Here is a 23926-nt window from a genome sequence, read left to right as displayed (position 1 = left end):
TATTGAAATATCAGTTGCTCGAAGGGTTCAGGGGATCTCGTAGTCGAGCAGTCTCGACTAGAGCTTTCTTACTTGTTTTTATTAAAACTTCATATTTTCCTATATATATGTATACATATTCTACCATCATTTATTTGTAGAGTATGAAAAGTTGTATTTTTTTTTCTAAAAATTTCTTGATTACTTCCATGTACCTCCCATAGTATGTATACCAAACCCAATTATGGCCAACAACATTGTTGGCATGGCTAGAAAGCTCTCCGGCTTTGGCTTGAAGGGTATTTGGACTTCGTTTGCTCTGCATTTCCGGCTCGTCTTCCGTCGTATATTATATCTATTTAATATAACTGCTTTGGGCATTTTGTCCAAAAACTTTTTGCTTGGCGCTCAATTAACGCTTAGTTTTATGGCCAAGAAATGTTGCTCAAAACGACGACGACGACGACGACGATGGCGTCTATCTGACAACAGTTTTGGGCATAACTTTCCGTCCGACTCTGAACAATTAGGCAACAGCAGCGGGCCACGCCCAACGCCTCAACTTCCGGCTGGCGCTCAATAGGGCGCTCTCGCTCGGTTACCTACGCAAAATAGCTTCATTTCGTCTCGGGACAACAGGCAAAGCAGCAGCAACAGCAAATCTCAGTTGCTTGTCTGTTTGTTAGTTTTACTTGTTTGTCTTATTTATTTATTTTTTTTGTACAGCTTATTTGTGAATATATGTATGTGAGTGAGAGAGGGCGCTTGAGAATGAGTGGGTGTGGCAGCGGCAGCAGTCCGCAATGTCTGCTTTCAGCTTCCCCTAGTTTGTTGCCTTGTTCTCATTTCTATTTTTTTATTCCTTCAAAGAACTGCCTCCGTCCAAGTCGTGCAAAACTTTTCCACTTTACAGTGTTATAGTCAAGCGCCCAGCTTGCTCCCACTGCTTCTGTCTTCCGCTTCCCTCCCACTTCTCTTCCAGCTTCGACTTCTATTTTTCATTCTCAGCCTAATCTTGGGACCGTGCTACCCTGCCGCCCACTGTATACATATATATATATATATATATATATATGGTGAAAATCTATTTTCGAATGTCTGTCAGTCCAGTGTTAGCTTTGTTCTCTAACTGCCTTCGCCAATCGCCCAAAAACGCTCGCCGCCCACCTTCCCTTTCGCTCCTCCCCATTCAATCATCCTCAGCCCTCTGCGCATTACAAAAAGTATTTTTCATTACATTCGCCAGCAACGCACAGACGCACAGACGAACGACCCAACCAACCGTCCGTTCGTCCGTCCGCCTGCCTGTCCGCCGATGCCTCCCCCAATGCCGTTCGGCCCATTCTTCATTATCCGTAGTCGTCATGCGAACCGCTTCCATCTCCAGCTTTTGGCTCTCCGCCGCTGACCAAAGTCGACTTAATTTATAATTACGATAATTTGCGCGTTACGTTTTCTTTTGTTGCTCGACAGATCTAGTGACCACGCCCACCAGCCCAGCCCAGCCCCCTTGGCAAAAGTTTTGCTGGTTAGTTGGCTGCTCCTGCTCGCCGCCAGGGGGCGCTGATTGGTCACCGTCCGCACTGCTTCTGCTTCTCCTTTTGCTGCTGCTCCAGCTCTGCTGATGACAGCAGTCGCGATTTTGCTTGCCCACGGCGCCGTTCCTTCGTGCTATCTACTGTCCTTCCCCTCCTCCTCCTCCTCCTGCTGCTGCTCTGCCTCCAGCGGCTGCCCACCAGCTTCTTCTATTTTTACTTTTCTTGTTTTTTTTTTTTTTTCTGTGTCTCTGGTGCTTCCTTTTGGCGTTGTCCTTGCGGCTTATCAATAATGTTGATTTCACTCTGTGTCGCATAATTGAATTCTGAAGTTGTTAAGTCAGAGCGCAACCAAATTTACGCGCAGCGCATTCCCTAAACATCCTGACCCCCGCACTCGACCCACCCCCATTCCCCCGCAGCGCTGTCCCCGCCCCGATTTCCACTCTGGGGCCGTGTCGCTGATTGAAAATTTGCCAATTAGAAATAATGAAGCGTGTGACATTAAATGCAAGACAAGCAGCAAATCGTTCGAAGGCCTCTCCCGAGGCACTGGCCGGGGCGTGCCATGGAGGCGTGCTGGCGTGCTGGCGTGCTGGATGGGAGCTGGCGCCACTACTTATACGTAATATATGTACATAGAGTTTTCACTTGGCCCGCCTGTCGCAGCGATAACAAATTTTGCTTAGACGGAAGTGGAAGCTCTTAAAATCTCATTGCCGCCTAACCAGCAGTAGCTATACGGCCTCCCTCTCGTGCTCCTCCTGCTGCGTGCTGCTGCCTCTGTTCGCCGGCAGTCGTTAGGCACGGATATCGAAAATTTTCATGTCTTCCTTTAGTTTGTCTTAGTCCTGGCTCCTTGTTCAATGCAGCAGCAGCAGCAGCAGCAGCAGCAACCATCATTAGGCTCCTTGCCACCCAATGCACACCCATCATTCAGCTACCCATTCCGCTGGGCTGTCGGAAATTTATAGTCCTGAGACGGTGGCCATCAGGGTCGTAGGTAAATGCGCATTAGCTGTGCTACGATACGCAGCAGCATCCAATCAACGCCTCACTCCCGCTCAGCGACTGCCTCCGGCCCACCTACTCGCCCCAATTGCACGTGATGCATTTTTTTTCACTCTCAACTTTGTTTGTTGCCTTGTGCCTCGTGCTCAGACTGCATTTCAGCGCCGTAAGCAGCTGGGCGTGCACACACTACTAGCTCAGCTGCTTCACCTGCTCAGCGGCTCACCTGCTCACTCCCACCCATATATATATATACATACATATATATGTATATATTTCCTTTAAGTAGCTCATTATATTTTACTTTTTTTTTTTTTGCTCGACGTTTGCTGTCGGCGTACATAAACCTCTTGCAGCTGGCTAAGCAGCCGTGCTTCCACTAAAGAAAAAGCTTGTTTTAAATTGGAATTAAGCTAAATGAAGTCTTTAAACAGATATTGACAAAGTGGACCCAAGACTTTGCAATATCTAGTAACAAATTGCGAGCACCTTAAAGTAATTATCGGTAAACCAAAATAATATGAGTAAAACTTCGCACCTTTTCCGAGAGAGAAATGAGACAAAAGATAGACAGAGAGAGAGAAAGAAAGAGAGGGAGAGACAGAGAGAGAGACAGACATAGAGAAAGAGAGATAGAGAAAGAAAGAGAGATAGAGAGAGCGACAGTGGGAGAGAGATAGAGAGAGAGAGAGAGAGATACAGAGCATTTTATTTATATAATTCCTTTGCCCAGACCGCATTATGCGTGCAGGAAAGGGCAGGATTAAAGTAAATAAGGTAAGTCAGTTTAGCCATATGCGGCATTTCTTCCGTCCGTATGGTATTCCGATTTCTTAAAGTACAAGGGCAAGAGCTTGAGCACGTAGCACAGGTTTGCTATTTCCCAATTATCGATAAAAATCAACATTCCTATGTGAACAGGATACACATTGAGGTGTTTGTATTAATTCCCGGGTGTCTTGGAGTCGGACAATCCCTTCCATAAAACTCTTGTTTATGGCTTTGTGTTATGTTCGGGGTATTATTAAGTCAAGCACTCCCTACCATATATCTGCTGCTGCTTGCTCTGCGCTGATTTCCGGATATCTTTGAGTCGGGCACTACCTTCCATAGCAATATTGTTTATGTTGTGGGTTGAGCTCACGGCATTATAATGTCGGGTACTCCGAACCAGATCCCGGTTGCTTTTTGCTTCAGGGTATCTTTGAGTCGTGTATTCCCTTCCATCGTTTATTTACTGCTTTATGCTGAGTCCAGGGTATCAATAAGTCCAGCACTCCCTATCATATTCCTGTTGATTCTTGCTCTTCGCTGATTTCAGGGTATTATTAAGTCGAGCACTGCTTACTGTTGCTTGTTATACCCTACAGTGTATCGAAACATCAAGATTCTGATGGCCAAAGGACAGCAACAGTTCCAACTCACGCTTATACAGAACGTCCGCCCCCACTGTCCCTATTCGTTCTGTCTTTGGGCAGTCGTCGTCATCAGTCAATTGGAACCGCTCAAATTGATGAGCAGAGCGAGATAATGGATTTATTTTGATCTTTAAATAGTGCCTGGGCTGTGTACTCGGTCATTGCTCATGCAGCGCATACAGCCTTTCATCTCAGTCTTCGTGTCGCCGCCCTCACCTTGGCACCGCACGCTCTCTGGCCAGACCGCAGCGAATGGCAGACTCCTTGTTGCCTTTGGGGGGCGGCGATGTGGGGGCTGGAATTAAATTAGTAGCAACTTGTCTTCTTGCCATTCAGCAGCGGTAGAGGCGGAGGTAGAGGCTGAGGCAGTCGAATATCTAACCCAAACCAATTTCAACAACTCTTGTGTGTATTTACTGGGTATACACGACATTCATTTGGAGGCGTTGAGACGGGGCGTGTCTAAAGCATCGCTTGCGTTAAGCACATAATTACAATTCTGCTTTATATTTACGTGTATTTATATTACCTTTTCCTCCACAACAGCCATGACGCGCCATTGGTGCGAAAACTTCGACGAAATTATCAAAGTCGAACTTTTGTTACTCTATGGGAAGTTCAAGTTGTTGTTGTTTTTTTTCCGGGCTATACTTACAGGTTTTAGCTAACACCATCATTTTTTTCTATGATCTATTATTAATGTGAATGCGTGCCTGGACTAAGCCAGTTGCTGGCATACATATGCACTTAGACAAGTTCTGTTTGCCCGCATTTTTCCGACAGGTCTCTCTGTGGGCGCACTTCATTCACTTCTAGCTTTGACTGTGTGTCGCAAGCTTGTTGACTGCGCAGTGCTACCTCTGATAAAAGTTTAACGGCATTCAAGTCAACACACACATACACATAACCATTCACACAGAGATAGAGAGAGAGAGAGAGACAGCGAGAACGAGAGAGATACTAACTGGGCTCGTCGTCGTCGACATATTTCACGTTGATGTATGGTTTAATTACATTTGCGTGGGAATGAGAATGGGAACGGGAATGGAAATGGGCATGGGCATGGGCATGGGCTTCGGTTTGGGCATGATAATGTGGTGGCTAGGGCAGAGTGACGGGTTAGCGTATATCAAGTCAAGAACGTAGCACCTAACCCCAATTTCGACTGCGTTTATAATACCCAGCGCAACAAAGGGGCGTCGTCGTCAGAGATGGCGCGGGGGAGAGCTGTTGAGATGTCTCTCAGCGCTTTTGTTCAGCTGTCGTCGTTGCCATTACCGAGCGATGTCTCAACAGAAGCACCAGCAGCAGTAGCAGCATCAGCAGTACAACAACAACAACAACAACTGACATCAAGATAGGCGACTGCCTCAAGCTTATAATTATCAAGCGGGTAAGCCGAGACTCCCGCTCCACATCCTGCAAGCCCGCACTTTGTCCAGGCAGCTGCTTCGTTTATGACTTTTAACACGTCTGCCGAGCAAAGTTTGCCCCTAGAAGCTTTTTAGCACGATATATTTTACTCTCAGCGGCCTATCTCTCTCTGCTCTCTCTCTCTCTCTCTCTGTCTCTCTCGTATCAGCGACAGTTGTGGGTTAAGTGGGCATATTCGTTTTGTGCGCCCCTAATTGATGTTAAGCATATATGGCTTATATGCACTACTTGCGCCAAGTCTCTGTTGGCCAAGTGACATCACATCCGATATGCCCAATTCCATGTAAGCAGCTGGCAAAGATTGCGGTAGGCGTGCGGTATTTTTCATTACCAACCAAACGATAATTTCAATTGCTACACGCACCGTACCGCATCGAGCTCGACAGCTTTGAAGCTCTCTCTATTTCTTTCTCTCTCTCTCTCTCTATCTCTGGCGCTGTCAGCAGCTCGAGAACTTTGGCCAAAAACTTTAGCTCATTAAAACGATGCCGGCAGGAGCCGCCTGGCAATTGGTTTGGATTGCAAAGAAGCCGCTGATAAAGATTCTATAAAGCCTGCCATAATAAGCGCAGCGCACACCTGAGACATTACCAACAAGGTGTTAATTTTCGTTAAAAACTCTTTCGCCTGCCGGCGTCAGTCCCCATGGAAAAGTTGAAACTTTCTACGGCTGGCAAAAAAGGTAAATGCCAGCTCTCACATGGTATTCCATGCATTTCCTTAACAACAGCAAAGGGCATTCAAATGGCGCCCACAGTCATATATGTATTTATAGCATTTCCGACCAATATTTCTCAGCCATTGTTGGCCGTAAACTAGGGCCATTGACCGTTGTGCGTTGTCCGTTGGCCGTTGCCTGTTGACCCTTTGGCAAACTGTGCAAATTTGGGCTCATAATAGCCGGTGCTAAGTTTCATCATTATAAATAATATCGAGAGCCATCCAAATTGTGTGGGGGCACAGCAGCCTGACAGCTGGCTCTGGCAGTCAGCTGACATGAGCTTTGACGTTAACGTGCATATAGATCCACACATTAGACAGCTTTTCTAGCTGAATAGAGCTTAAATAAGACAGATTTGACATTTGGAATACATAATGGCATATATGTATAAATCGAATGTATAAATGTAGCATATACTATATATTACGTACATATATGCTCTCTGGTGCATAGCCACATATAGTATATAGATATTTCGTATGGACTAGATATGAGCGTGTAATGTCTTTTCGGCAATAATTATATGGTATTTGGATTATATTATTTTGTTATAAATTATGGGAGGTTAAAGGACACACTGTATATGAGTAAAGTAACACAGTAAATATTTATATCTATACATTTAGTATTCCTAAACTTTAGAGGTATTTGAAAGCATATATGGGCGCTGAAAAATATTGCAATAAGCAATGAAACGAGCAATATCCAATATTTTGCTCTGATGTAAATCTATTCATAAGCAATGATCAGCTGGTTAACTGCGGATCTCTAGATATGTATTACTGCTGATCTCTAAAAGTTACTCATATATACTACGTAAACCTGCCTCACAGACCTTTTAGCTCGAGCATTCTTAAGCAGGTTTAAGGTTAGATTCAACAAGATTCGCATTCAACATTGAATGATCTTTGCATTTGATATATTTATTAATTTTCGGGTTTATCAGTCATATGGAATATACATGTTTTGTTATAAGTTGAAAGTTTTTTTTTTTTTAACTGTGAAATGATATTATGCAGTTGGATAAAATTAACGGTGACATTTATACTTGATTTAATCTGTGCCTTAGACTTGGTAATTATCGGAATATATAGAGTTTGTAATAAGTGTACATTTTTTTTTGCAGTCGGATAAGATCGACTCTAAGGTTATTTCTTGCTTTAATCTTTAGCTCATTTATTTTGACATTTAATAAGTCTTCTTTTCTTCACTTTGTTACAGCTCTCCAGATTTGATTTTATGAGCACTTTGCAGACTGATAAGATTTTCATGGCCAATTACGACTAAGGTAAGTTGAGAAACACAGGCTGATATGTATGAATTGTATTACATAATTGACCTGACGCTAACAAGAGTAAAAAGTAAAATCAATACAAAATTTCATAAACATTTTGCAGCTTTTGCTTCGACTTGACTTGAAGAATATTCCCTTTCTCTTATAGCACCCTACGAATTACTTTGTTTTTTTTTTATGCCCTAAACTTTGATCGACTTCAAGTTACTTTAACTTAATCTTCAAATTACTACGCTCAAGCCTTTCGCAAATGTTAGAATTTTTCAAAGGAACTTGAAAGTTGCTTTGAAGTTTTAACATGCAGTCAAAAAGAGGTTAAATGACATGATGATACATTATATAAGTCATTTAATTAAGATGAGAGCACATGGACTGTGCTTTCGTCAGTTCAATACCCTAATCTTTATTTTTCCTTTCATTCTCTTTGGCTTCCTTAATGCGTGTGCCAACGCACAGATTGGAGGCGAATTTCATGGATTTTTCGAATTTCATTTCGCTAAAACTTTTAACACCGAGTCATCAAGCGGTTAAATGGCATGCATTATAAATGTATTTCAATTAACATGACTCCTAACATGAATGTTACCCTGAAAGCTGTTGCAACTACTTTCGTCATTCTCTCGCACTCTCAGGTCTCAACTCACATGACAGCATAACGTAATATGTTTTCAATTTACATGCCAGTCAAGTTGTTTTGGAGCTTTACTTTAACATGAGGTTATTGCGTAACATGCATTAAACATGTGCTTCAATTAACATGAGCAGCTCTAGCAGGAGCGTGCGAGGACATGCAACTCCTTTTGCCGTTGCTGTTGCTCCTTCTTCACTTTCGCTTTTTCATTCCGTTTTTGCTCACTTAACTCTTTTGTCAACATTTGAAACTTTGCCTTCCGGCCATTGCGCACTCGAGCTTTTAAGAATCATATGTATTTTTAAGTGAATATTCATTTAAGTTGCTTTGATGTTGCTGGGAACATTAAGTCAACAAGATGTTGGATAATTTACATTATAAATGCCTATCAATTAAGATGAATGCTGGAAGCTCTGACCATTTCGCCATTCTGTTGCCATAGTCTCTGTTGGCTGGGGTTTATCTCTGTCAACATCTAATGTGGACTGACTTTAACTAAGCTTCAGCTCAGCCTTAGCTCTTGGATGCGTAGAACTCGCGTTTATTCAACTGCTTGCCACCAATTACCTACTGCCATTCATTAAGGCTGACCTCAATTTGACCACACTTCAGCTTCAGTCAAGCATTGCATAGCACACAAACACACACGCACACGCACACACACACACACACACACACATTCAATTGCAGCACTTTCAAGTTTCGCAATATCCAACTCGACCGCATGTCCTTTTCTCAGTTTTCCTCATTTCCAGTGCGTTTCCATTACGCGTTTTGCTTGCCTCATTAATGACCGTCGACGTCTCCTGCCCAGGCTTTGCTTTGCTTGACTTTTTACCACTTTTCACTCCTGCTGCTGCTGCTGTTGCTGCTGCTGTACTTTTTGTTGTTGTTGGGCTTGCCTTTCAGCGCATTTCATTTATTTATGAGTAACTTGACTTTAATTAATGTATTTATCGCTCCAATAAGTCGTACATAACTTTCAGATACTCCTTCCTTGAGCGCTCTCGCCCCAGCTCTGGGCATTATTACTTTTTGTAATAGAAATGAAACAGATAAATAGACAATAAATGGGCAGATATAGCTATAGATATATTGAATATATGTTTTAGTTGTTTTTAAAAAATGATTGGCAATATTTAATCCCAGTTACGTAATTGGTTTTCAATTCACTTTTTTTGCCCCTTATTTATTTGAAATATATTTTATGAATGTGCATATTTGACGAGAGCTTACTGGGCATTAAAAATATGATAATATTAAAATGCAGAAAACTGTATGTCGAAAAACAAGCAATACCACACAATAGATCAAATAAAAAGCAGACTTAAAAAATATATAAAATGCAGGCGAAAAATATCGAAATAAAAGCACGTTCGTTCACGCCTGAAAATCCAGTGGTCTGGTTAGGGTATTAAATATTCGGTTAGATCTCGCTGTTGCTGGCAATGACAAGCTTAGCGCACGGGCCCGTGAGTTGTTTTCGTTCTTTTGTATTTGGGACTTGTGGGCGTGGCTGGGACTACAAAAAACTTTTGTCAACCATCTGTCTGTCCGTCCGTCTGTCTGACTGTCTGTCATTGTCGATTTATCATTCCGCCTGCCTGCCCGGCTGCCTGTTAATCTGTCCGTTTGGGCGGTCATTTGCTTTTAAGTTTTTGGCTCATTAGAAAATCTTTGTAATTCCCGTTCGCATTGTGTTGACGCGAGGCCGTTGCGCGGACAAACTTTGAGCTCAACTCCGGCTGTCTCTCTCTTGCCCTCCCCCTCTCTCTGTATATATACTTTAAATTATATTATTATTTGTCGGTGTCAGTTACTTTGGCTTTTCGCATGTCCTTCAACTGCTGCCTGTTGTCAGTTGGCTGGGTAGCAGTTGAGGGGTGCGGTAGGGGCAGCAACGGTTGTCCTCATCCTTCAGTCAATTAGATACAGCAGATACCTGCGCTGTTTGCCAAGTAACTGAAGCTGTGGCCCCCCTCAGCCTGAGATCCCCTGCCTCAGCTGCTTGTCATCTCGTTGGCTCGTAAAATTATGCGCACTTTACATTTTGCGGCTTTCGGGATCCAACAATTGTGGAGCAGACAAACTTTTGGATGATTATTTACTTAGTTCTCTGAACGTGAATTTAACGAAATCATTTTGTATCTTAAGCACAAATGAATTACTTAAGTACGGGGACAACAGCAATAACAACAGCAGCAACAACAACAACAACTGAGACAAAAGACAACAAGCTCTTAAGCTAAGGCAGATGAAGCTGCTGCCAACGTGTCTGGGAGCTGGCAGTCGGAATTGTTTGTGGCCAGGCTGGCTGGAAATTGCAGAAGTTGCCTGCGAACAATTGAAACAATAATACAGATAAGAAGCAGAGAAGCAAAGAAGCTAAGCAGCAGAAGCGCAAGCAGAGACGAGAGCAGCAGCAGCAGGAGCAGCAGGAGAAAGCGACCTCCCACGGCCGTTGAGGTGTGCTGCGAAAGGGGGCGTGCTTAGTGGGCAAGACGCTGCCGCCCGTAATAGAAAAGCGATAAGCGTTTCTCTGCCTCAATTCCACGGAGAGTCATTCAAAAAGGTCGCAGGCAGACTGCCAATTGAGACAGGGAGAGACAGAGAGAGAGAGAGAGAGAGAGGGAAGGGGAATATGGATTATATACAATTGAAGGTCAAGTTTAGCTCAAGAAATGGCTAAAAAAACACCAAAATGGCCCCAAAAGAAGCAAAACTGCATATAAAATAAGGAAAGCGACTCGCTCCGCCAAGCACAGCATCAGAGCAGGACCAAGAGGCGCCAAGGCGATGACGAAGGCGAAGGCAAAGGCAAAGGCGTGGGCAAAGCCGTACGGATTCAGGCAGCGGTGCGTGCAAATGGTACGGGTGAAAAGTTGGCGGAAAGCTGACTATCGTGAAAGCAGCAGCGGTCACATTAATATGATTAAAGGCAGCTCATAATTGTGGCTCAATGCGTAAGGGAGAGGGGTCACACAGCGGCAGGGGTAGAGAGAGAGAGAGAGAGAGTGGGCCAGGGCTGGGGAAAAGAAAGTGTACTGGGGTAGCTGGTTCTGGTGCTCAGCTTTTGGCCATTAGAAGTTGGCCGCGTGTGCGTCGATGCGATAACTGAGCTAAGCAAAAATGTCAGGTTGTGCCCATAATAGGTAAATGGAATTGGGATCGGGCGAGCAATCGAGGCGCAGTCCCCCCGAGAACAAAAGAATAGCAAACGGGGTTAATGAGAACCTGCGGAATAGACAATGAGTTTATATTGCATCAAATGAAACGACGACAACAACAACAACAACAGAAAATCAGGAATAAAAAAACGAGAAAACAAATGGAAAAAACTTTTCAAAATCAAACGAAAAAAAGCCAAATAAAAGCCGAATCAATAAAGAAAGAGAGAGAGAGAGAGAGAGAGAGAGAGGGAGTGCGATAAAATGGATATCGAGAGGCTTTGAATAGTGTAATCAAGTTTTGGGCCGATGCGTAGGCCAGAACTTTGAACTACAATACATTTTATTTCGATTTAATGTGAGTCGAAATGTCCTAACGGGTATTAAGCGCTACAGCACCCACATTTGACATACACATATGCCTCTCAATAGCATATTGTCTGTACTGGAATGACGTAAATGGCATTTAGCGTGTGCTCACTGTATGTTGTTTGTGGCTAACGTCCAATTCAGCTCTGATTGTTCGTTCTCTTCAAGAACAATTTGGGCTTTGATTGTGAATGACAGGAAAGGAAAATAGATTATCCATATATTATACGAAGACGGTCTCAGAAGTGCTCTACCGAAAAATGAAGACGACTAATTTGCCATTTGTTGTTCCTTACTTCTCAACATATTCTGCTTAATATAGTATGAACTTTTATAGGCTGAACTATTCAACTCATTGAAATGGCCATCGGCATGTTCAACGTATACATATATACGTATATTTATATCTGAAACTTCAGACATATATTCACGTATATATATTATGCTTATTAGTTTATCGCCTTTAACGTGTGTTTATCGTATTATTATTTTTTTTTCGCGTTGGCTTGCCGATTTGCTCGTGCTGCGGTTTACTTTTGGGCGTAATGTATGCCATAAAGTATTATCCATTATATATTATCCGTTATCCGTTATCCGTTTGCCCAAATTGACTGGCTACGTTCGGGCATAAAAGCTGCGCTTATTTCACTTTTCCACTTGGCTACCAGTGCACACGATTGCGAGCAAGACAGAGACACAGAGTGAGAAAGAGAGAGAGAGAGAGAGAGAGAGAGGGAGAGAGAGATATATATATTAAGAGTGAGAGAGAGTAGCAAACGCGCAAACCAAGCCAGTCGAAAATCCCACCATATAAGTTTATACAAATGACATCCGGTACAGACACACACACACACATGCAGGCATGCACACACACACACACACACACGCACACACATCTGTGCCTGCATGTATATGCCCTCATATATAGCGTAAATCGTTCATTGTTGAATGATGTATGTAGCCGGGGGTGCCTTGCAGCTGCTTCAGCTTATGTCTAAAGCGGACCACACATATGCACACATATACAGAGAGAGAGAGAGAGAGAGTGTGAGTGTGACCGGGATAGAGAGAGAGAGAGAGAGAGCATACCTATGCGCACATGTACCGCAAAATGTTGTATGGCCGCTGCAGACGAGGTGTAAAATCGTGTTTCAGCATCCAACAGGCAACCAAGTCGACACACATACACACACACACACACTCACACACACACACACACACACACACATACGCAGAGTGAATTGTAATTTATTTGGTACAAGGCTCGATTAGTTGGCTCTGGTCAGCGCTGGCTCAAACATATCCACGTCGTATTCGTGTATTCGAACAGCCAGCCACGCCCACACCCACACGTACGCCCATACCGCAGCCCGAAATACTTAAGCATTAACGGCCACAAAATGGCCCCAAAATCGCCGAGATTGTTGCCCAGTTAACAATTCTATGTTAAATAACAGGAATTTCACGCAGCACTACGAATTAAATATGCCATGTGTGTGTGTGCTCTGTATAGGGTATTCATTGTGATGAATGTGCCCAGCTGAAGCGACGTGGAGAGTGTGTCGAGAGTCAGCTCGAGTTTGTCTTTGGGAATTGACTTTGCGACCGTCTCGATGCCAGCTCTATGTATGAAGCAAGGAGATATAAGTGGTTCTGATGCCGATCAAAATGAGTAACAGAATCTGGTGCCAAGTGGCAAGTGAAGCAAGTGGAGCAGCTGAATGGCCACAAGTCTTGCTGGAGCAGGCAGCAGCAATGATATTGTTAAAATACCAGCTGAATGTAAGCAGCTTATGGGCTGGCTTCACATACCCGTCGCTGTAATTGTTGAGGGTATTTAAAAAATGAAAAAAATAGAAGGCAGGGGAGAAGAGAGAAATGGATGCTCGTTACGGCAGAGCGTATCAATTTCATCATGCGTGTCCTTACTACACACATATATGTGCGTGCGTGTGTGTGTGTGCGTGTGGGAGTGTGTGCTTGTGTGTGCTTGTGTGCGCTAAATGCCGCAAATTGAAATATGGTTTTCGATTTTCAGTTTATATGCAGTCATCTATAACACAAACGAAGCGAACCAAACCGTATGTGTATGTATGTGTGCGTGCGTGCTTGTGTATGTGTGTTTATTGTGTTTACTTTATAAAATTTGAAGTCATTTATTTTTATGCACGTTACACACTTCTAATGCAACAACTGCGACTCCTTCAGCTATATGAAGAGCCGAGCTCAAAACTTGCAAAGCTCATAAATTTTATGGATTCTAATCTGCGCTGTTCTATTTATGAAATATTTACTAATTCATGAAACCTGAGTGCAGGATGAGCTTTCTAATATTAAAAAAAAAAAAAGTTTATATATGTAAATATAAATAAAATATCGACTGAACCGCCTGTTTGCTATCGAAGTGGAAAACTTATTGAGTGAAAAGCTTAAAGAATGTTGAGAATATTTCGATATGAAAATCTTTTTGATTTTCTAGCATATACGATAGTTAGTTTAGTTACATGAAATATACGATATTTTAGCTGATGATGTGATGATGTAAGCTAGCGAATTATTTATTTTTTATAAACACAATATGTTAGCTAGTGAATATAAACGATATATATGATATGCTAGTCATTAGAAATATGCGATATATTAATAAAGTCATAGCAAGTCAATGTATCGCTTAGCTAATTTATCGTATATAGCAAGGAAACTAATCGTATATAGTTAGCTAACATATCGCATGTAGTTATTTTACATACTGTATACAGCTCAATTAATTAAAGTTTATATTTAGCTAATATATCGTATTTAGTTAATTCATGTATCGTATATAGTAAGTTACTATATCGTATACACATCGTTTATAGTTGTTTAATGTATAATATATCTTTCATATCTAACTATTGTTATCATATATAGTCAGTTGATATATCGTATATAATAGCGTGTAAAACAACCAATGGCCGATAGCGTTCTACCATATCCTAAAGTTAAACAAACTTTACTATCTTACGCATTTTCCATAGGAAATACTCTTATAGAGCTATTAAAGAACTTCTTCATATCAGTGGACAGAGCATACGAACTTCGGTAGGTTCCATTGGCGAATGCAAAGTGAGTTCAAAGCTATTTTGTTATTTTTGGATGGTCTGTGTATAGTTTAGTGATTGAATAACGGCTTAGCTCCAGTCCATTGTGCGCACATATATACATACGCAAATAGAAATACATACACACACACACACACACAGACATATAGAGATTTTGCATGCACAGCAGCAAACATTCACTTTTCACGCTCGCACACACACAAACATACAAGCACACAAGCACACAAACACACACACATACATACATACACTATGACATACATATCCAAACAGCGAAGCGTAACGATTTGTGTATCAGCTGCGCGTGAAAATAAAGCGAAAAATTTGCATGGCCTGCGTGCGCTTAGCATACCCTATAAAACCCAATATGTAGGCAATACACAATTGACAGATTAGAGCTACATGAATCCAGGTCTATGTAGCTATATTCCGGCTGTATGTTTGATATTTAAGCTAAAGCACTCGTTTGAGTACTTTGAAATATATAAATATTCAAAATATTGTCAAAACTATCGTTTGGAAATCGTTTGAAAACTTATCCGAAAGGCGAAAAATGTTACAGCAGAAATCTATTTCTGTCGATCAATCAGTTCGCTCATGACGTATATTAAAGCTGAAGCGTAGTTCATCCCGTTGATCTTTACTTTTACCATGTACATCTGTGCAGATGTTGGTATTTATAATATACTAAACATATTCTTTGCTTCAGATATCATGTAAAATCAGGCTGGATTTGCTTATATTTACTGGGTATCTGCTCGTTGTGCGCATGCCACATTTATCTTCGATTTTATTTTTATAAAAGTTCTTGTTTTTGTTGTTTGGCTGGGAGTTGCTTTATAAACTTTTCAATTTTCGGTGGCATGGGCGGGACGGTGTTAGGGCGTGTGCAGCTGGGTGTCTATTTGTGTCGTCGGATTGGGTTGTTAGTTGCTGTTGTTGTTTATTATTGTTGTCGGCAATAGGCGGCTTAGCTAAATTTGCATTTATTGTTAAAATGTTTCATTTCATTTCATCTATTTTGCACCCCGCAGCCGAAAATAAAAGGAATATCCGCACCCAATGCGAAAAACTGCACACGTGCGTGTGAGCAAAGCCTCGATTCGGTGACTCCGGTCGCTTTGCGTCATTCACATGTGGTTTTTCTTTCAGTTTTCCCATTTCATTTCACTTTTTTTTGGGTTTTTTTTTTTGGTTTTTTTTTTGGGGGTTTTTCGGTTCGCGGTCTATTGGTCGATTGGTCTATTGGTTTTTTGGCTTTGGATTATGACAAAGTTTGGGCAAGTGTGATGGCGACCGAAATGGCGTAGGTTACGGGGAGTTGGTTGGGCTGATGAAACCGCCCTCATAAGGGCGGCGTGTGAATAGAAACAGCTTAAAACTTGGGTTATATATATATATATATTTTTTTTTTTTTCCGTGTGGGTGTACATTTGCTTCTTTCTTTTGGGCTAAGTGAGATAGTTGCTGGAGCATAAGATTCAGCATTGTTATAATGTAATCGGCTTATATGCTTATGTAAAGGCAACGAAGTTTGCATTTCTATTATAGGTATTATTATTATTACTTCGCACTTTTCAACTTTTATTACTAGGTGGTTTAGGTAGTTGTCAAATTTGCAAGTGCCTTTGAATGACTAAAGTTCACATAAATTCGAGATTTCTGTCATTGCTCCATGAGTTCTAATAGGTGGAACAACCAATAAAATTTGATGTTGATAATTCTCTGAGTTGCAGCTAAAGAATTGTGCAGTGTAAGCTGATGAGGTTTTCAGAACTTTTAGTCTAAAATATGTGTACGATATTGAAGTTCTGCTTTGAGAATCCCATCGGTTATTGTACCTTTTTCACATTGAGCTTTATTTTGTATGTTATTCCAGGTTCCTCTATGAGCATTTCATGATATGATATGATATGTCGCTATTACTATTATTTCTCTCTAGCTAGTTTTCCTTTGCTTTTCACTTATATTACCCGCTGAGGATCCCCTAATCTATGACGTATTTGATGACAATCACTGTATGTCCTGAATGATCACTATTATGTCTGGATAGCTTATATTCAGAGTACCAGATAAGTGAAAACCTATCTAAGAATGATTGAGATCATTCAGGATCATTTACGTATAACCTAGGGATAATCAGCGAGCAAATATTGAGATCAACGAAACGAATACTTTGGTGTTTCTGTATTTCTGAATGATTCAGAATGAACTCTATCATTTTCAGATGGGTTTTCAATCACCCTGATCTGTGATCTGAATATGTTGTCGATTGAATTACCTCCTGTCTCAGTAAAAATGCACAATTTTTAATATGCTATGCCATCTTTGTTCTTACGATGCTACTTTTCCTCTGAATTATTTAAGATAATGGTATTAATAAAGTCCTAGACCATTAAAATGTTCAAGTTGAAGTTGTGTAACTAATACACTCTTAATAATATTAATACTCAGAGTTGCTACGCTTTCAATCGAATATATATGTTTATATACATATATAAGTATGTACAATATTATATTGACGAAGCTCTTATGCCATTGAATTTGATTGTTGAGTTCTTGATTTCGGGCAAGAATTGTTTCTTTTGCTGCCAATTTGCTGTGCCTACATCACCCAGTTTACCTTTTCATTTCCTTTCATTTCATTTTTTTCCGGTGAGCTACTTGACCCGTGGCCGTGCCGGCTCAGATCCGTTGCACGGCGGGCTGGAAAGGATTCGAGCATATAACTTAATTTGGTTGTTAACAAGTGACCGAAACAGAACAATGCCCAAACAAACAGAATAAGCTCAGGCTATGCGAAACAAGAGGCCAAAAATGGCCACAGTGTCAACACGTGATGCGGCTGACGCAGACGCCTCTCTCTCTCTCTCGCTCGCTCTGGCCCGCCCCCTGGGTTGCCCTGCCCCTGCGGCGTCCATTGTGTGGCAAGTTACAAAAACGTTGCATACAATTGGGCATTGCGCTTTGTGCCACATTCGTTGCATGTTTTTTGCGAAATGGGTAGCAGCGAATGAACGAATGGACGAACTGACGAAGTGGCAAATTGACGACTCTGTCTCTCTGTGTGTGTGTGTGTGTGTGTGTGTGTGTGTGTGACGGGCCATTTAAAAAGGCATTTCCATTGCATTTTCATTCATCGCTCGTAATTGTGGTGTAAAAACGATCTGAACTGCCTACATTTTTTTTTCTTCTACATCTTCTGGTCTCGGCAATAGGCGAAGGGCAGAGGCAATAACTGTCATTTCCTGGCGACCTACTAAATTGTGCCACTGTGCGCCACGGCTGTGCGTGTGAGTGTGTGAATGGCAGTGTGTCTAAGTGTGTGAGTGTGTGAGCGTGTGAGTGTGAGCGTGCTCTCGAGTGTGTATAAAAACGCAGAGGCTAAAATGAAAATTTGCTGACCTCTGCAAAACGAGCCTAAGGCTCCACAAATGAGGCACAAGCACACGTTACGTGCGCTCAGAGGCGCCACCATAGCTGACACAGACAGTGGCAAACACACACATGCACACACACACACATACACTTACAAATGTGTGTGCAACAATTGTATTTGTAACTAGAGCTGGATGCGTGCTGCGACTGTCAACGAAACACGAAGCGGAAAACGGTAATAGAAGCAATTCTAACCACGAGCCTTAGACGGACTTGCATAGCGTAAGCCAAGCACGCTGAATACGATGAATGTGAAGAGTACGATAGAAAGAAAGAATACGAAGTATGGGATCAATAGTACAAAGACTACGGATGTGTACGATGAGGATGAATGTGAACTATATTATTACGATGAATATTAATTTAAACGGGATAAAACCAAAAGCTGCGATGAATACGAAAAATACGATGAATACGACATATGATGAATATTATAAATATGAATAACGCAAAGATTACGAGTGTGTATGAGTATATTGAATATGATCAATATGATAGGATCAATACAAAAGCTAGGATGAATACAAATAATATGATGAATAGAATTAATATGATGAATATTAATAATGCACCGGATATATACAGATATGTATATACGATGAGTATGATAAATATGATCAATAATATGATTAAGATGAATATGAGGAATAGGATAAATAGGATAAACACGAGGAATATAGTGAATGTGATGAATTTTATCAATATGCGAATACTATGATTAGGATTCATAGCATAAATACGATGAATATTACTAGTATGAATAGTAAGAAGAATAAAATGAATACAATCCTTAAAGGTAGATATTAGGTATAAGACTAAATACATGATTGCGACTTTGCGTATATATGAGTTCAAGCCCCTTTTTAGAACTTGTGTCATTTTTTATAACTTGTATCATTTTACTGCAAGTTTTCAGATATATATTATATATATATATAATATATATAGTTCACATTCATATATATATATTATGGGATTTAGCCAATCCGACAAGCATTGGATCATACCATTTAATTTTATTAGTATTGCAAATAGGGCGGTTGGGATGACCGTATGCGATGACAATTACCGTTGATGAATAGCTTACTAAAGGCTCTCAACATCCTTAAAAGGCAATCTTCTATTAAGCATGACTTTTGTAACACTTGAAATTGCGTGGTATTTCCCTTGATTATATACCAAACCAATTCTTATATATGAAGTGAAAAAGTTGCACATTTCGTAAGTCACGAGTCCATCTCCATTTGTAACAACCCCCTTCAAAAAAAAAAAAAGAAACGAATTGAGATGTCGACCCATTGCATAATTCGTTATCTAAATTCAGGTTGTATGTCGAAATGGTTGGAAATGCTATACTGATTAAATTTACCCCACGCACACACACACACACATACACAGGATATACACAGACGCACGTTTAGAGATAAAGGACATGCGGCTCTTGCATTGAAAATAAAATCCTCCGGCTCCTTAACACGTTCCGAGGCATGAATGAACGTGTTGGCCGCCCATACATATGCGAGCGCCGCGTGAGAACAGACGCGCGATACTCAATCCCCTCGGCGGAGTCTTGGTTCCATTTTCAGTGCCCATTGCCCATTGCCCATCGCCCGTTGCCCATCGTTGCCGTTGCCCATATCCATTGCCATTGCCATTCCAGGGATTCGTGTCTGTGCAATTTGAGCTCAGTTCGTTTGTCGGTCAGTCGTCTTGGTCGCTCGCCTCAGTCAGTCAGTCATTGAATGGGCTTGTTGTTGTTGTTGTTGTTTATGCATTTGTAACGCCAGCGAACGCAACAGTAGCCAGTCGCAGCCTCCAGCTGCCTCTTGTCCTGGAATCGTCCTAGCCACGACACGTACTTCATTCTCTCTCGATGATGCAAAAGATTACCAAGTTGCTGGCATGTGGTACAACAACAGCAACAACAACAACAAATGAAAGCAACACAAAAAATAGAAGAAGAGAAAATGTGAAGAGAAAAGTTTTTCTATGCTTGTGGGTCATTATGCAGACAGGGCTGCCTTCCCCTCGCCACCGATTCCCTTCGCTAACGTCGAATCCGGACACCCTTCCGGCAACGTTCCGTTACGCTTCCGAAAGCCGCTGGCACACGAACTGACGGCATCAGAGCGACGCGTCAGTTATGGCCGTGTTTGGTTTGCATCCATGGCTGCCCCAAAAGATTTATTTATTGCGGCTTTTAAGTTCGCTCCTTGAGTTGGGTCTGGGTCTGGGTCTGGATCTCTCTCTCTCTGTCTCTGATTTTCGGCATTTCGACTGCGGCCAGTTATCGTTTTGCTGCGGCGTCGGCCTCACGAGCTCGATGAGTGATTTACTTAACTGATGCACGTCCAATGCCACGGATAATGAGAGCGCAGGGCCACAATCTGTAGGCAGTGTGTGAACAATACTAAAGGCCCTGAATTATTGCAGCATATCGCGTATGGAATGCGGTATTTGCCAGCGCATTGAGCTCAATAGCTATTGCTGGCTTCTCTTGGGCGATATAGTATGATATGATATGATGTAATGCGAGCAGCTTGCAATGGCTGATTGTGAATTAAATGCTACGAGGGGTTAATCAAACTGTTTAATGATGAGCACTGACGAGCGGATGAGTTCAACTCCGCATTAACTGTTCTATACGAAGACAGTAAGTGCAATTATCTCTAATCTCCATCTCTTCACAGAGAGAATAACTATGAGTGCGATTATATGAATCTTACTTTATGAATCGACAAAGAACGGATAATGGGGGCGCTATTGAAACCAGGAATAGTTGAATTGAATAGCTGTATTAGATTCATACACAGGAGATCCATTGATAGAAATCCGATGTTTAAGCTGAGTCTCTGCAGCTATTTAGAGCTGCGATGTTTGAATTAGAGCGATAGATGTATTATTACGATATGAATGAGGTATAGCGATTCATTTCAAACTCTGATGTTTGAGCCGGAGTGATCTATGCAGAACGCCTCTGCTTGAGCTAGAATGATCCATACGAAGCTTTGATATTTGAGTTGGAGCGATTGATGCAAACTTTTGAAATGTGCATATATGTACGTATTGCGATCTATTTTAAGCTCCCATGCTTGAGTTCTTTGCTGGACTCCGATGAGCTATAGAGATCCATTATAAGTTCCGAAATCTGAGTAAGATCGATCAATGCGGAGCTACGAGATGACTGAGTTATAGAGACTTAATATATGAGTTGAAGCAGTCTGAACTGATTCTCGCTCCGAAGAGCAAAGACATTCTTTTAAATTTACTATCGAATAACCTATGTCTATTAATATTAATTAAGGTAGAAGCCACAAGTGAAAGCTGAGGATGCTCGTAAATTCCATTAGCATGCTGGAGCAATGTTTGTGAAAGCAGTTTACTGTTGCTCAAAATTAGCGATCCCAGTACGGTTCTACCAACTAGAACTCTGCTGCTTCTTTTCATAAATCTAGTGACCATATTAATATCTGATCAGTTTTAAAAGATGAATTCTTTGCCTCTATTCAATAATATAGCTATTGGCAATGTGGCTTGCTGTTTGTCTGAGTAAGCCTAACGAGTATTCCAACGTAGTCCCAGTCCTCGAAGATTAAAAGATTCTCTAAGTTTCCGAGTAATATTCTCCCCTATATATAACGAGCATATTTGCAGCACGCTTATGACCAGATTTGGCAACGAAAGTCTTTAACGAATGGTCGGAGCGCCTAATCGCAGCTAGCAATGGGCATGTACTTAGTACTCAGTGTTTGTGCTCCTCGCCTTTTGTTTGGCGAGCTGGTTGTGTTGGCAAAGCCATAGCTATTCAAACACGTACTTTGGGCAGCTGTCTCAATGCCAAAATGGCCGATTGCTAATTGAAGGCACTCGGTCATTATCTGTGGATACACATGCGCATTCATTGCTGAACAGCACTCGAGAGTTGCGAGCTTGTTAGAAGGGCGCCTGAAATAGATGCGAGCAGAGATGCGAGCAGAGATGCGAGCAGAGATGAAAATTCAGCACATCGTCTGGCCTTGTGCCAATCAACGGCAGCGTCAACGTCGTCTCATCGTCGCAGCGCCACTTGTGGCAGTAACCCAAACTCTTAGCCACCCAACCCCCAGACCCAACCGAGCCACCCAGCCAACCGCTTAGCAACGTGCACCATGTTGTGCTTGGCATCTTTATTGTGATGCACACGCACGCACACACATCTCTATCTCTCTCTCTCTGTGTGTGTGTGTGTGTGTGTGTAGACAAATCTGTAAGATGCACGACGCTTGGCAAGTGCATCAAAATTCGTGGCACAACACTTTGGACTTGCATCTTGTTTTGCTGCCCGTTTGAGTCTTAGCCTCAGTCTCAGTCTCAGTCTCAGTCTCAGTTGCAGTCTCAGTCTCAGCTTCTGTCTGCTTTTCCATTTCTTTTTCACTTAGTTTACCTTACATATTTCATGATTTTTACCAGCACGTGTGCCTGTGTGTCTATGTGTGTGTGTGTGTGTGTGTGTGCTCTGTGAGTTTTTCAGCTATTTTTTCAGGTTTTTCTACTTTCAGTTTGGCTTTTGTACAGTAGCAGAAGATACTCTCAATATGTAAGGAAGTATGTAACAAGGGAAGCCAAAGGCTATATATACAGCTATTGTTTATATAGTTAAGAACTAGTCAGGCTTGTACTGAAGACTGCTATACCATATTGGTACACTATGGTTACTGTAAATGTATCTATTTCTATTTCTAATTAATCTTCCGCTTAAACGGACCTTAAAACTCTCGTAGGGAATTGACTCTTCGGCTAGTTGCTTTTTACTGTTATGTTTAGCACAACAATTTCATGTTGGTTTGCTGCCTGGCCGCAATGCCAAGATATCTGGTCGCCCTGCAGCAACGCCTCCCGCCCCCCCTTCACGTCTCGCTTTGGCTGCTTTGTATGTACGTGCAGCTGCTCTAGAAAAATGCACACAAAATTCTTCATTTGCTTTTACAGGGAACGTCAGCGGCGCTGTCGACGTCAACGTCAACGTCGACGTTAACTTCGACGCCAGCCAAGCTGAGCCCAAGCTAAGAGCTTCAATTGAATTTAGAGCTGAGGCTTTTCCACACACACACACACACACACACACACAAACACTTACACACACACGCGCGCATGAATGTGTTGTGTTTGTGTAGGGGCATTCAATCATTGCAGGACTCGAAATTGACGAAGAACCCAAGTTGGCTGGCTAGAACGTTTTCAGGGCTGCTCCGGGTCGATTTTCTTGCACATTTTATTTTAGCTCTTTCTACATTTATTTTTTCTCCTTCAATTTTTTGTTGTTGTTGTTGTATTCTTACAACGCTATTTCGATACCCTAGCCGTGTGTACTTTATAAAACGTCTAACGCACTGAATGAGGCATTTCCGAGCCCATTAGGTATGCATATACGCTTAATCAATCAAACGAACCGAGTGGCTTTTATCTGGCCCAATCTCGATTTGGCTAGCAGCTTGGCTGCTGCCACTCGCCTTTCACTTTGCCACAGTTTGTACAGGCTCGAATCGAAGGAAATATGTAGGTAGCTATATATGTAGATATACATATAATAATGCCTTTGGTCGAATAACTATTCTATTTATTTAGCTAGCAAGTTCATTAAGAAGAGTTCCATAACAAGGAATTACTCTTGAGAGTACAAATATATATATATATATAGTATAAATATATATTCCTAGCCAGTTTTAGCTGTAAACTCGGTATAACTTTTGCTCCACCCTGTGCAATTCTTTTTCTCTTCCTTCTTTGTCCTTCGTTAATTTGATTTGTAAATAATAATTTCTACAATCAAGCAACAATCTTGTATTATT

The 23926-nt window shown here is 41.7% G+C and overlaps 1 long non-coding RNA gene across 1 annotated transcript in view; it reads right to left on the bottom strand.

Annotated features, from left to right (window-relative positions):
- The window catches only part of LOC149090716 (uncharacterized), a 108873-nt gene extending 102952 nt beyond the window's left edge, over positions 1 to 5921 (bottom strand). The window contains exon 1 of the long non-coding RNA XR_016197259.1: positions 5762 to 5921. This is a non-coding gene — a long non-coding RNA (uncharacterized LOC149090716). The remainder of the gene's footprint in view (positions 1 to 5761) is intronic.
- Positions 5922 to 23926: the final 18005 nt, after the last annotated feature.

The sequence above is a fragment of the Drosophila navojoa genome, chromosome X, assembly GCF_054131105.1.
Source record: "Drosophila navojoa isolate 15081-1374.11 chromosome X, UAZ_NAV_1.0, whole genome shotgun sequence".
NCBI lineage: Eukaryota > Metazoa > Arthropoda > Insecta > Diptera > Drosophilidae > Drosophila > Drosophila navojoa.
The sequence above is the reverse complement of the archived record's forward strand: the minus strand, read 5'-3'. Positions and strand labels throughout refer to the sequence as shown.